General features: G+C 32.7%; 1 long non-coding RNA gene across 1 annotated transcript; it reads right to left on the reverse strand.

Annotated features, from left to right (window-relative positions):
* Positions 1-249: 249 nt before the first annotated feature.
* Positions 250-13,366, reverse strand: LOC149563458 (uncharacterized). The gene is made up of 2 exons (XR_016363557.1): positions 13,245-13,366; positions 250-568 (listed from the first exon to the last, which is right to left on the reverse strand). It is a non-coding gene; the product is annotated as an uncharacterized LOC149563458 (long non-coding RNA).
* Positions 13,367-14,145: the final 779 nt, after the last annotated feature.

The raw sequence follows: 14,145 nt of genomic DNA on the forward strand, positions 1-14,145 counted from the left end.
TAAGTACTAATGAGTACCAAATAAATATTAAAATTGCATAATTGGAAAATTATGATCTTAAAAAATTACTTACATTCATTACAATTTCTTATCGTATTCCAACTTCAAAAAAAAATTCAATGTCTTATATTTTATCTTTTACATACTATAATTTGTTCCCTCTATTTTATTTCTTCCAATTTATTTATTCACTAATCTAATATTAAAGGTGAAAAATACTATGGCCTACCAATATTACTACATGTACAATTAAACATGCAAATGATAATTGTAATTGTAATGCTATTAAATAGTTCAACAATAGACCTATAAGGTCCTTGAAAGAGTGTAAGCAATGAAGAAATAAATATGATGTGGGGTACAATCCCTACATTTCATAGAGAACCCCATCTTTTACATGGATTAATGGTCAACGCAAAGCAATTAATTCTTAGGGAATTGCAACTATGACAAAATAGAATATAGATTTCACAAACAATATGCATGAAAATGAGAAGCAACATAGTTGAAAAAAATTTAAAATAGATTATCATGGCCCATGATAGCTTGTGCCGATAGATACTCAAACCTGTAGAAAAACTCATATACAGTGTCAAAAAGAAAGATGAAAATTGTTTGTAACAACTATGTTACACAAATCAAAGGTAAGTACACATTGTACTTTGTATAAATAATCTACTAAACTGTAAATGTCATATTTTTCTACATTTCTACATTTTCTTATCATACAAGATTGATGTTGAAACTTAAACATCATAGAATACTGCACTTTTAATATATGATAATCTTACACGAATGCATTGACAACAAGAGAAATGCAACAAACCTACAATTTGAAAACAAGAAACTACAAATTGTATATAGCATGAAATTGATGTAACAAACATCAATATTATTTGTAGTACTTGTTTCATTTCAAATTAATGTATTTAGTATATTTTACATACCCAACAATTGTGTGTGCATTTGGTAATAGATTTCTATACCACAATTTGATCACGTTGAAGTGGATTGACAACTTTTGGATTTAACTCTGTATGACTGATTTCTTCAGCAACATCTGCAATATCTAGTAAAGAAGGGAAATATGGCTTCAATAGTTCTACATTGGAGACTAGGTGAATATGAAAAAATGGAGGCATGTTGAGTTCAAATGTATTGTCATCAACTTTCTTTATAATCTTATAAGGACCATAGCGAAGAGGATGAAGCTTCCTATGAGGGCCTTGTAGGTGTTCCTTTCGGAAATGCAACCATACTTTATCCCCAACCTGAAAATTATGAGGAGTTCGATGCTCATCATGCCTCTGTTTATACTTCTTAGTGGTTTGCTCCAAAATTTCATGAACTTGCTACTGCAAATGATGAGTTCTATCAATGAACTTCATTACTTTGTCCTCCTTATCCAAGCATGGTACCAAGTTAGGTTTCATAATAGGAATAGAAACATTTATTGGTGCTAAGGATTGAAATCCAAGGCAAACTTTAAATGGGCTATGGCTAGTTGAACTATGAATTGCCCTGTTGTAGCTATGGTTTCATGCCTGACCACTACTACTATTTTTCCGCTTAATAGGATTTAGTGGTTAAAAGTTTCTTTCTATTGTTATGTTCATATTATCTGTAGAACTTGGTTTTGTATTGTCCTTGGAACATGTGTTTTATATCAGAATTTATTGTAGTCTCCAAATTATCAAGTTTGATATCTCTGATGTTATGTTATTGTTGTGAATGCACAATATTTTATTGGATTGATATTAGAAATATTGTATTTCAATTCGATTTGAATTAACAGCTAAAAGACATTTATATTTAATTGCGATGTTATGCTTCAGTTTGTGTTTTACTGTGCATAAATGATAAATGATCTATTTGCTTCAAATACATATGTTTTTTTTACAAACTTACATAGTTTTGATTTCAGAGCATTCAGTCATTTGTAGAGAATATGGAGAATATAACCCTAATTTAATTTACTTGTGATTTGTGATATTAGTAAGGTTTTTATTTTTATTTTTTTTAATATATTATGTAATTCCAATTTGATTGATTATCCTAACTTAATATCTCTGTGTTTATAAGGACTAGAATATCCTTATGGTTCTAAGGTATATAAATATAATACCTATAGTATATGATTATCTGTTGTTGTGGTTTCGGAATGAGGGATTTTAGTGGTAAAAACCCTTATGGGTTTCGAATGCATTTTTAAAGGAGTTAATGTTTTGTTCCTGCCAACTACATGGTGTTGGAAGAGGGTTGTCGTATCCACGGTTCTCTACAGAAGGTTACGTTCATTGAATGCATTTCATAGTGGGGTTTTCAATGGCATTGAAGGTTTCATCGCCATAGTTTTTCAAGCTTGGATCTATGGTAACGATGCCGCTAATTTGGCATTTTTGTTTTGAGAATGTATACCACTTGTTTTCGAATGCTATAAAGTCGGAAAAATGTAGGGGTTGTAGTCGGAAAGAGATTCTTTCATATGGGGATTGAGCAAGGTTTTATTGCGTACAACATGAATTATTATTGCCTTTTCTGCTATCATTTCTTACCTCTGTTACGAGCTTGTTGGTTGGTGTTCATTTTGGGAGTGTGGTTTGGAGTTGTGTATTTGGGGTTTCAACACTGAGCTGTAAAGTAGAGCTGGTGTGAGCATTCTTCATTCTGTGAATTCCAAGTAGGGGCAATTTCTTACCTTCTTACTCTCTCTTTATAATTACATTTTGTCTTGTTTTTAAACGCATGGTTCTCAGTTTAGATGTAGAAGAATCCATCATTTAAGCGTGGGTATAGACATTGTTGAAGCTCTATGTTATTGTACAGCTCTATGTGTACCCATACTTAAATGGGAGGCTTGGTGATATGTTTTGGATATGCTGATAGATTATATGGAGTTACTGTATTTATAAATTTGTTTTGTTTATCACTATCTTGACCGAGGGTTAAGTTTTAATTCTAAAGGAATGTCTATGAAATTCGGGGCATAGTCATTTTGTCAAACAGTTTGCGTGAAGTAAAGTATAAGACACGACATAGAGATGTCAGATTTGGCAAATTCAGAATATCTTAGGTTTCAAACATTTTATTGTCATAGTTCATACTTCTGATGGTTAACAGTATAGTATCGATTTTGGTTGCATTAACTAATAGATTGTTGATGGTCGGTAGTGAGGATTTGTCATTGTCATTTTGTTAAACAGTTTGCATATACTGCGAGTTCTTGGGTTTTTGATAAACAGTCCAATCTCACTCGATATGTGATGTTTTAAATATAGATTTATAGTTTATCATTGGAATAGGGAAACTTGTGATTTGGTTGTGATAGTTTGCAAAGAACTATCGATTTAAAAAAAAGTTTGAACCTGTTGTCAAAACAGCATACCTTCAGTGTTTCTCTGTTCTTGAATCTTGACCTGACAGCCGAACATTATCTATATCAAATAAGATATAAAACGGTTTATGGTCATATATGACTATCGTATGAAAATGGGAAAACCTTAAGTTGACTGTGATTATTCAAGAACAAATGATAATATTTCGATAATTGATTTACTTTGATATAACAGTAGATTTTGTTTAATTGAATACTAACAATTCTTTGGTTACTTTTATTTTGTTCTTTTATACACAGTCAATTGGATAGTATTGTAAAAAAATAATAAATAATAAATAAATTAGTTATTAAGAAAATAGCAGGTATTGTTGAATAATGGAGTTGTAAGTGTCAAAAAAGAACATCCTTATATTTGGAAAATATGGTCTTAGCTGACAGTTATATAGAATATTGTAGTAAAAGTTTTTATAAACTTAGAAATTTGACTATGATTAGAAAAAGAAGTCATATTGATTTGAATGTATAGCCAAAAATGTATGACAACATTGTTATTGTTCAACTATTCAAACAATGATGGGATCTGAATTTGTAAGAAAATTGTCAATGGTGTTAGAATGTTGTATTACAATTCAGTCATAATGTTGAAACAAAAAGGAATTTATTTATATTAAATGTTGTACTCTATTTTATTAAGAATTAGAGTTGTTTTCCGGATTCTATTGAAATGGAAAGTTGATTTCATTTTAAGTTTTGATTATGAAATATGTTGATGAAATTCATTTTCAAAACGAAGGTATCTTTTGTACTTGATCTTACTATTTAGCTATTTCAAAGGATAAGTAAAGATTGTTATGACAGCAGGGATAAATAGTATAGTACTAAGATCAATAAATATCATTAAGTTAAGATGTCAATTTAATTGTATTTACAGGTTCGATTGTTATAATATTTATTTCTTTTGTTGTAGTAGTCTAAATTTACCTTGGAAATAGGCAATGTTAAGATATGTTTGAATAGATTAAAGGATGTAGTATCATGTTGAAAATTGAGTTATAGATCTGTAGCATGAACATTCTTAGAAAATCTGTTTGATGTGTGTGTTAAGATTAGCTATGATGAACGTATATCGAGGTGGCTGAATTTGGTTTATCCTATTCAGTTAATTAATTCAGTGATAATTATAAAATGAATTGGGTGGATTAATTCCATATAAAAGATAAGTTGACCTTACCTATGACTTAAACCTATATGGTTAAGTATGGAGAACAAGGCATATCTCTATTCTGTCAATGACAAGTATAGTAGAGAAACCCGTTATGTGTTGACTATGAGCATACCATACATGGATGCAGTATCTTAGTGCCATAACGATGACACCTTAGTATATATATATTTCATTTACATGTTATTCTTAGTGCGAGTTTAATTTTGCAATAATGAGTAAAGGTTTACTTCTTGCATATTAATTTTGGAACTGCACTATGTAAAAGTGAATTAGATATCTGCATTATGGTTTTGTATATGATTGGTCTAACATGCATGCAGGTGGATTACGCTTTTCAACTCAGTGTGTACTGAGCCCTCTTTTGTTTTGTGTTGCATTCTGTGTGATTCCAGGTGCTTCAAGATTACAAGTAGCTAAAGATGTTTATTGAAGTTCTTCTTGAATCATTATTTATTTTCTTGTAGGGTCCATATTTTGGACATAGGCATTTAAGGATGAGATTGTACTTCATTATTGTTTTGAACACAATGTGTATTAGAATCTTTATGGAATCATATTTGGATGACAATTACTTGTATTTTGAGGTTTTCAGATTGAGAGTGATTCAATCTGTGTTATTGTACTTATATTAAGTGGAAATAAAAAAATTGTGTTCTTTGTTCTTATTATTGGTTTCAAATTTTGGTTCTGTTAGTGGAAGTGCTACATATGGTGTACATAGGGAAGGCTCTCATCCCATGTACGAGGATGTTTGGAGTGATACATATGCAGGATTTGAATAATCATTTGATTAACAACCTCTATTTGACCATCTGTTTGAGGGTGGAAAGCAGTAGACTTTGCTAGTTTTGTGTCCATCATTTCCCATAATGAAGACCAAAATTTACTAAGAAAGTGACTTTCCCTATCTAAAATGATGTTTTTTAGTAGCCTAAAATGAACCCAAACATGCTCAAAAAAGAGTTTTGCAGTTTCTTCAGCAGAGGTTGCCTTTCTACAAGCCACCAAGATTACCATTTTTGAAAATTTGTCAACTACAACATATACACAATCATGTCCATGTTTTATGGTAGGAAAACCAAACATAAAATCCATTGAAATTGAATGCTAAGGTTTATCTAGAATAGGAAGTGGTAAATATAAACCCAGCTTACGAGTTGTAGGCTTTGCAATGGAACATGTTGTACATGCTTGAATGTATTTCATCACATTATTTTTCATTTTTGGCTAGTAAAAATATCTTTGTAGTATAGCAGTAGTCTTACCCATTCCAAAATGACCAACAACCTTACTGTAGTGAGCTTCCCAGATTAACTTCTTACATTCTTCCCCAGGAACACATATTTGGCCAAAGTGACAGAGCATTTCATCTTGTAAGTTAAAATCATTCGCATGCTTACCTTCCACTAGCTGAGTATAAACATCAAAAAATTCATTATCATGTCCATACAAGTGGGCCCAATTTTATATTTGGCAACCACATGATTCTAATATCATACTTATTCCTACAATTGGAGGCCTACTCAGACAATATGCTACATTATTGGTGCTTCCTTTCTTATGATGAATGTTGAGATGAAATTGTCAAAGATAAGTTGACCATCTTTGAAGGCTATCATTCTATAATTTACCTTGTGTTTGCAAAAATTGAAGGGGTTTGTGATCTGTGTGGATGATAGTCTCCTTTTCCAATATATAATGTTTCCATTGCTTGCAAGCTTAAACAATAGCATATAGTTTTTTGTCATAGGTGGGATATCTACACATTGTATCAAAAAAAGTCTCACTATGGTAGGCAACTGGATGTCCATGTTGAATGACGACTACTCCCAATGAATATTCGGATGTGTCAGTTTGTACTTCAAAATACTATTGTAAATCAAGAAGATAAAAATAGTGCAAAACATAACCTTTGTTTTAACTCCTCAGATGCTTGTTGTTGAGCACCTGTCCACTTGAATTTCACTTTCATACCTCCTTGTAATGAATGATTCAAAGGCCAAGACAAATACAAAAATCCAAACACAAATCTGTGATAAAAGTTAGCTAACCCCAAGAAGCTACGCAACTCCGTGAAATTCCTTGGTGTAGGCCAATCTTTAATTACTTGGATCTTTTCAGGATCAACATGAACACCCTCACTATCAATAACATATCCCAAGTACTTAATAGTTTGCATACCAAAATAAAATTTTGCTTTATTTCCATAGATTCCATGGTTTTGTAATGTAGAAAGTATTTGTTCCACATGTTGCAAATGTTCTTCCCAAGTTTTACTGAAAATTAGAATATCATCCAAATAAACAACTAAAAATGAGTTAGTAAATGGCCTAAGAACAACATTCATCATCCTCATAAATGTGGTTGGGGCATTTGTGAGACCAAAAGGCATCACCAACCACTCAAATAGTTTTTTATATTTAAAGGTAGTCTTCCATACATCTATTGGATCAATTGGTACTTGATGGTACCCAAATTTCAAGTCAATTTTAGTGAAGAATTTTGTCCCTCTAAGCTAGTCTAAGAGATCATCTATTTGAGGAATTGGATATCTATTTTTTGCAGTGATCTTATTCAATGATTTGTAATCAATACAAGGCCTCCATCTACCATCCTTTTTCTTTGCAAGAATAATTGGGCTACCACAGGGAGACGCACTTGGGCAGATATGTCCTTTCTGGATTAATTCTTGTATATACCTTTTTATCTCATCATTCTCTAGAACTAATCTCCTATATACTGGCTCATTAAGCAATAGGGTTCCTAGTATCAAATCAATAGTGTCTAACTTGGCAATGTGAGGGTACTCCTATTGGTAACTCAAACACATTCTGATATTTTGTTAAAATTTGATCTATTGATCTTTGTTGTTTTGTTGTGATGGACACCATGGAATGGGAATTATACACATTTTTCTTTTGTTCCTCTAGACGGATCATTAATAACACAAATGTACCAGTTTGTGATATTAACCTTCTAAACTATTTTGCACTAATCAAAGATGTAGAGTGTGCAGGACTTGCCTCTAGAATCCAGTACTTTTGTCCACCTAATTTTATTGTCAAGCTTTGTGGCCTTGACTCATACACTCCATGACATCGATACATGTATCGTTGCCCCAACAAAATATCACACACATCAGGAGTATTTACATCACAGATCACATCATCTTTGAATGGTTTTATGGAATATGAAAGATGACATTGATTGTTTACTTGAATGTCTCGTCCTTGGCTCACCCACCCCATAGAATATGGTAGTGGGTGTGATGTTGTCTTCAAATTCAATCTCTTTACAATCTTAGAAGATATCAAACTCTTTTGACTACCACTGTCAACAATAAAATTTAAAGCTTTTCCTCCTACCCACATTTGTGAATGGAATAATCTTCATCATCACTAGAAAATACCTTTGTAGTGGCCATAGTGGCATATGGGTTAGCCTCAATGATTTGTTCATCCTCTTGTTTTCCAACTTCTATCATCTCAGGTTCAATAGCTTCTTCATGGGTTTCCATCATTAAGTCTTTATAGTTCTACAATCTTTAGTGTTATGAGAGGGACTTTTATGGACTTCACACCACATACCTGATTCTTGCCCTATTTTCTTTACCCCCCATGTCTTCTTTGCTGGTGAATTTGGAGATGGTTCCTTGGCTATTTGTTTTCCCATTGGCTTATTACCTTCACCTTTCCATTTGTTGTTCATTGAATTTTCCCTTCTCCCTCTTTGTTTGAACTTCTCTTGAATTTTTGATGCATATTTGAAAGCATTGGGTAATGTTTCTATATTCAAGAAATCCATTTCAGTCTAAATGTATCTATGAAGACCACTCTTATACTTCAGAACTCGATGTTTTTCTGAGTCTTTGATGCCAAGCTTTACAAAGAGAGCATGAAAAATGTTGGTGTACTCTTGGAAATATTAGTCTTTCTTCTGTCAGAGTAATTGCAATTGCATATATTTTTGTTCATAGGTATCCTCAGGGTAATATTCTTGTTTTATATACTCTATGAATTCTTCCCATGTGGGTTTTCCATCAAACAACATAGAAAATTCATGTCCATCCTAAGATTCTTGGGTTTCTTCAGTTGTTAAGTGTACCTCCCATGCCAACCTCACATGATTCTCAGCTTTGAGAAGGATGAAGGTTATCTTTTCAATATTTGAGAAATTATTAACACAAAAATGCCTCTCTAATTTGGACAATCAGTCATCAATAGCATCTACATCAATTTTCCTTGAAAATTTGGAATGTCAAAATTTACCTGCACCTTGAATGGGGTTTGCCTACTGTCATGCCTTAAATGTAATAGGGCAAAACACAACCAACAATTTTTTTTTTTATTTTTTTTTTCAAAAGGTAAATCAAGGGATAATACACATGTATCCATGTGTGATAGATATACTCTATCAAACTACATAGAGATTGAAATCTACAATTCATGTTTCCTAAGGACATTAGGGTATCTACGTTTCGATCATGGGTTGGAGGTAAGACTTAACAAATTTTAGGTACACTGATACTCTAACTAGGCCTTAGGTGTCAGGGTTAGGATGGCTAGTATTCCATGTTAAAGTTTAAGGATATATTTTTGTTAGATGTTAGCATATTTTATTTTATTTTATATCAATTTATTTTATTTTGGAATATAAACTAGGGTGATGAGTAAGAGCTAATACAGGAGGCATACACGCAACATTTTTAGGTTACCACATGGTATTAAATAGTTAATTATTATCATTACATTATATACATAAGGTGTGGACATACTTAGGGTATACGTGGGGTTCCTTCGAGTGGATATGGATTGGCTACTACTTATTATCCTCTATGGGAGTTCGACTTCTTGGGTCTTTCTCATATTGAGATGACATGTCAACAAGATACATAGATTAGATGTATCTCTAACTCATGAATATAGTAGTGCATTCAAACTTTGTCATTTCAGTATATTTATAAAGTTAATTATTTTCATGATTATTATATTGTCCCCTTTCATTTCACATCTTTGTTAGTGCTCAATTACAATGCAGTCATAAAATTTCTTTCCCCATTATGATGCGTCCTATATATTTCATAACATTTCCTATTTAAGATTTGTGCACGTAATTTTGATATTATGTAGATTATTTATTAGGATATTCATTTGAACATAATTGTCATACATACCGCTCTTTATTTTATTTTTTTATTATTATTATTTATACATACCACTCTTTATATTTTTTATTTTAATTATTTATCATTATTATTTTAAAATTATTATATTTACTAATAATGTATAATTAATTATTAATTAAAAACCATTATTAGTTTCCTAAGACCTATCACTCTTAAAGCTAATCCTAGTTCTCTCTACTACCACATGCCTTTTTCTACTATACTAATTCCAAAAATATTATTAACAATCCCATAAAAGAGTTAGCATAATCCTAATAACTTCTAACCCCCTTTATCCTATTCAAAAATATATATAATCCCAAACAAAATAGCTACCCAAACAACCTATCTCCCCCTTCACACTACCCTTAATGGTTGCCACTACTTAACTTTTTAATACTATATCTTTTTAAAAACATTACTACGTTGCTAACCCCAAACACCATAGCAAAAAAAAAAAAATTAACCAATCCCAAAACTTACAACTACCCTTATCCACCTAATACCATATTATTTCTTGCACCCAAATCTGGTGCCTAGTTTCCCCTTTTTAAAGACTCCCTACTTACCTTCCCATCTCCAAACATGGCCCATCTCTCTTCTAGGTTCACGTGACATGGGGAGGCTTAATGAACTACCTTCCTACAATGCATTTTCCCTAGGTACTTGGGGTTGGGAAAAGAACCATTTGAAAGACAAGACTTTTGTCTTATTTCTTTTCAAACGCTTGTGTCTTAAAAGCTTAGTGATAGCGTAAGTACCTTATTTCATGCGCTTAGGAAAGCTTTTGCATAGTCTTGGATGCCTAGGGTGGGACCACTTCCTTAATTGCAAGTTTAAACAATGATTTCGTTCCAAGATTGTTTTTAAACCTTTTACTTAGCTTAGTTTTATATTGACTTTCAATCCTCCTTCAAAAAAACAATGCCTAGGAAACCTAGATATGCATACGACCTTGGCCCAAGGTGAGGGTGCATGGGGATTAAGGTCTAACTACATGTCAATAATAATCCCCCCCCCCCCATGGGGATTAAGGTCTGACTACATGTCAATAATCCTCGATCCTTTATCACATGCGCCTAAACTTTCTCAAGGAAAAAGATAGGCGGTTGGCTTACTTGGTTTGTTTATTTATTTATTGTTATTATTTCTTTTGATTAAAGTTTTAGAATTATTTATTTGTTATTACTATTTTCTTTATCATGTGTTATGACTAGGTTTTGTGCATCCCCCTTAAGATCATGTGAATCTTCTTGGGGAAAGATTTAGGAGACACGCTATTTTTAATTTATGTGACAACCCCTTTAACTTATTGGCTCCTATTAGGAGAATCAAGGCATATTCCTTTATTATTTTATTGGTCTATAATAGGGATGGATTTAATCGTCCATCCCATACAAATTCTAGAGACTAAAATGTGTAGCTATAGGATGGTAAAATTTGGTGTCAAGAGTTTATTCATCATATTTCTTTTAGGAGACCACAATCATGAAGTGCCAATGATTTGACTCAGCTTCTCTACCAATTTTACATTTGCAAGTGGATATTACTATAACATTTCTCTGGTCTAAGGAGCTATTAGAACTTGGAATACAAATGGATTAATGTTCATGCATATACAATGAGCTATCAAAACATAATAATTTCTCTTCCATATTATTGAATGTAAATATTGCAATGCCATCATCTATGTTTTGATTTAACTCAACTATATCAAAAAGAATATATATCAACTTTGAAATATTCTACTAAATGATTTATAATTAACATAGGAAGAATGATCTTATTACATAACTTCTTCATAATACATCAAATTTTATAATGCATATTTCCTTGCAAGTAAAATATATACAATTTTCTCAACCTTTCCTTTCACAATTTCAAACAATAAACAATGATAAACAAATCGCTTTTACATCATAATGAAATAACAATGGAGCCTTGATATCATAACACATTTGAGATGACATGGAACATGGGTCTCTCTTTACACACTTGATTTTTTGACTTTGTCAAAGGTGAAACCCTAATATCTTCAAGGAGACCATCTTCACAAAACATGGATACACACACAAACTAGGAACCATGGAGGCTCACCTCCCATCCTAGGCTTCTATGAAGCCACTCACCAAGCAAGGGAAACAAGATTCCAATAGGGTTTCATTCTAATCTTACAATTGCATGAACAACACATTACAAACTTGAACAATCACATCCCAAGGGTATTTCACAAAGGTTCACCAATGGAACCTTGAACATAGGGTGAAGGTGTGCTTTCAAAAAGGAGACTTTCCATATCATACCATACCTACAATAAATAGTTTTTCATTCCCTTTCGTGGCTTTTCACAAATCAACAAATTCTATGCCCTTTCGAGGCTTCCACAAACATCCTCCAAACATACTTCCAATAGCTATAGCCTCCTTGAGGCCCATACTCCATTAACTTCCTTTCTACACCATTTTCCCCTTATCACCCCTAAAGCAAGATATTAATGAATATGGCATACCATGGAGCCCATACTCCAAGGTTCTCAACTATATTTCAAGCCCAACTAAGCCCTTCACCCTGGATTTCTCTTCCCTTCCTAGAGGGTGACTAGATTTCTCTTCCCTTCCTAGAGGGTGAGTGAAGCCCTCACACCCATAATAGCACTTGACATTCAAATCAAAACAAAAAGATCAAGAAAGAAAACCAAGAAAAATACATGAACACAATTCACATTCTCACCATCACAACACAATTTCAAAATCTACAATACCAAGATTCACTATATAATGCATGATCCCAAAACAATTACTCCATGCTTGCAAATTCATTATGCAATGCTAAAAGAAAGAACATGGTTTTGAAACACCAACCTTGGTCCAAGCTAAAGGCAATGATAGTTTTTGTAGAGTTCCCTTAATCTCCCTTCAAACCCTAACTGTCTCTAAACTTAGAGAGTGGGTGAACACCCCACTAGTTTGTCCAAGACTCTCTAATAAGGACTTCCCACTATCTATTTTAGCAAAGACACTAAGCGACTCCCACTTACAAACTTGTCTCCCTCTAAATTTTTTATATTTGACTTAGTGGGAACATGGAAGAGAACACATGTGACAACTGCAATTTCGAATTGATGAATGAATTCATGGTTAAAGGGGCCCCCTAGGCTATCTAGTCACTATCATGGTCAAAATTAGGTCCCTAACATGTTATACTATCACATGGGTAGCTTATTTTCACATAAAAGACACTATGGGACCACCTAATGACCCCTCAAACCCTAGCCAAGTCCAAATTCAAATTTCCTTTGATTGTGATCCATCCTACCCCTTGTCAAGTGGGTTTATTTACTCATTAACAAGGTACTTAACTTTAGGGTAAATTTCCACCATGATCAAAACCTTAAATGACATGTCAATGCACACAAATCCACAAGTGTCAAGTGACACATAAAAGCACATTCCACATCACCATGACATGCCCTTAATGCATCCTTATGATTAAACATTTTCACATACAAGCAAACTTACATTTACTAAATTAAATACATCACAACGAGGATTTTGAATCTTCCAAAGATTTGCCTTGGTTAACCTATGTTCACATAGGTTTGGAACTTGTTCCCCTCAAGAATTTCCATGGTTCCACTTCCTGCACATTAAACTTGAGCATTAGTACTCTAAGGAGGTCATATAAAATATATATCATAAATGCATATAATTTCAAATTTTATAAAATCCCTATTAGCATAATTCAAATGAATTTTCCTTTCCTAATCATTTCAAATAAATCATTCAAGATGTTAGAATATCAAGTATGCATATCATAAACCATCATAATCAAATTAACATCTATCTGCATATCATAAATCATCATAATCAATTCAACATTTATTTGCACATCACATTAAATCATAAATCATCATAATCAAATTTACATTTTGTATCATAACATAATCTGATTCTATCATGTCTTAAAGTTGCATTCATATGTGTTTGATCATTCCATTCACAATATCAGGTTCTCAGTACACATCATAGATGTAAAACACTATTAAAATGTCAAAATCCATAAATAAAGCAAACCCTATCCGCCTAAGTCTCAAATAAGTGTCAAAATATCAAGGTCCTAAATATCAAAATACAAGTAAGAATGTCTATGCTATGATAGGTCGGGGTGAGGCCTCACACTTGCCAAATTTTGAATTGCTTGGATTGGTATGTAACTCTCCTTTTTCCAGCATCTGGGAAAATTTCTGCATCATTTCTTCATGTTGTTTATTTAACACCTCTTCTACGAGTGTTTTAAGGAATTCATCCATCCCTTTCGATGATTGTTTTTCCATCTGCAATTGTGTGCGTCTCAAAGGAAGATAATCTGAGAGATCTCTCGGGGATAATCCCAACCTTTGATAAGAAGACCATGTATGAT

This window comes from Cupressus sempervirens, chromosome 4 (genome assembly GCF_028749045.1).
Source record: "Cupressus sempervirens isolate cs-2001-9-10 chromosome 4, ASM2874904v1, whole genome shotgun sequence".
Lineage (NCBI taxonomy): Eukaryota > Viridiplantae > Streptophyta > Pinopsida > Cupressales > Cupressaceae > Cupressus > Cupressus sempervirens.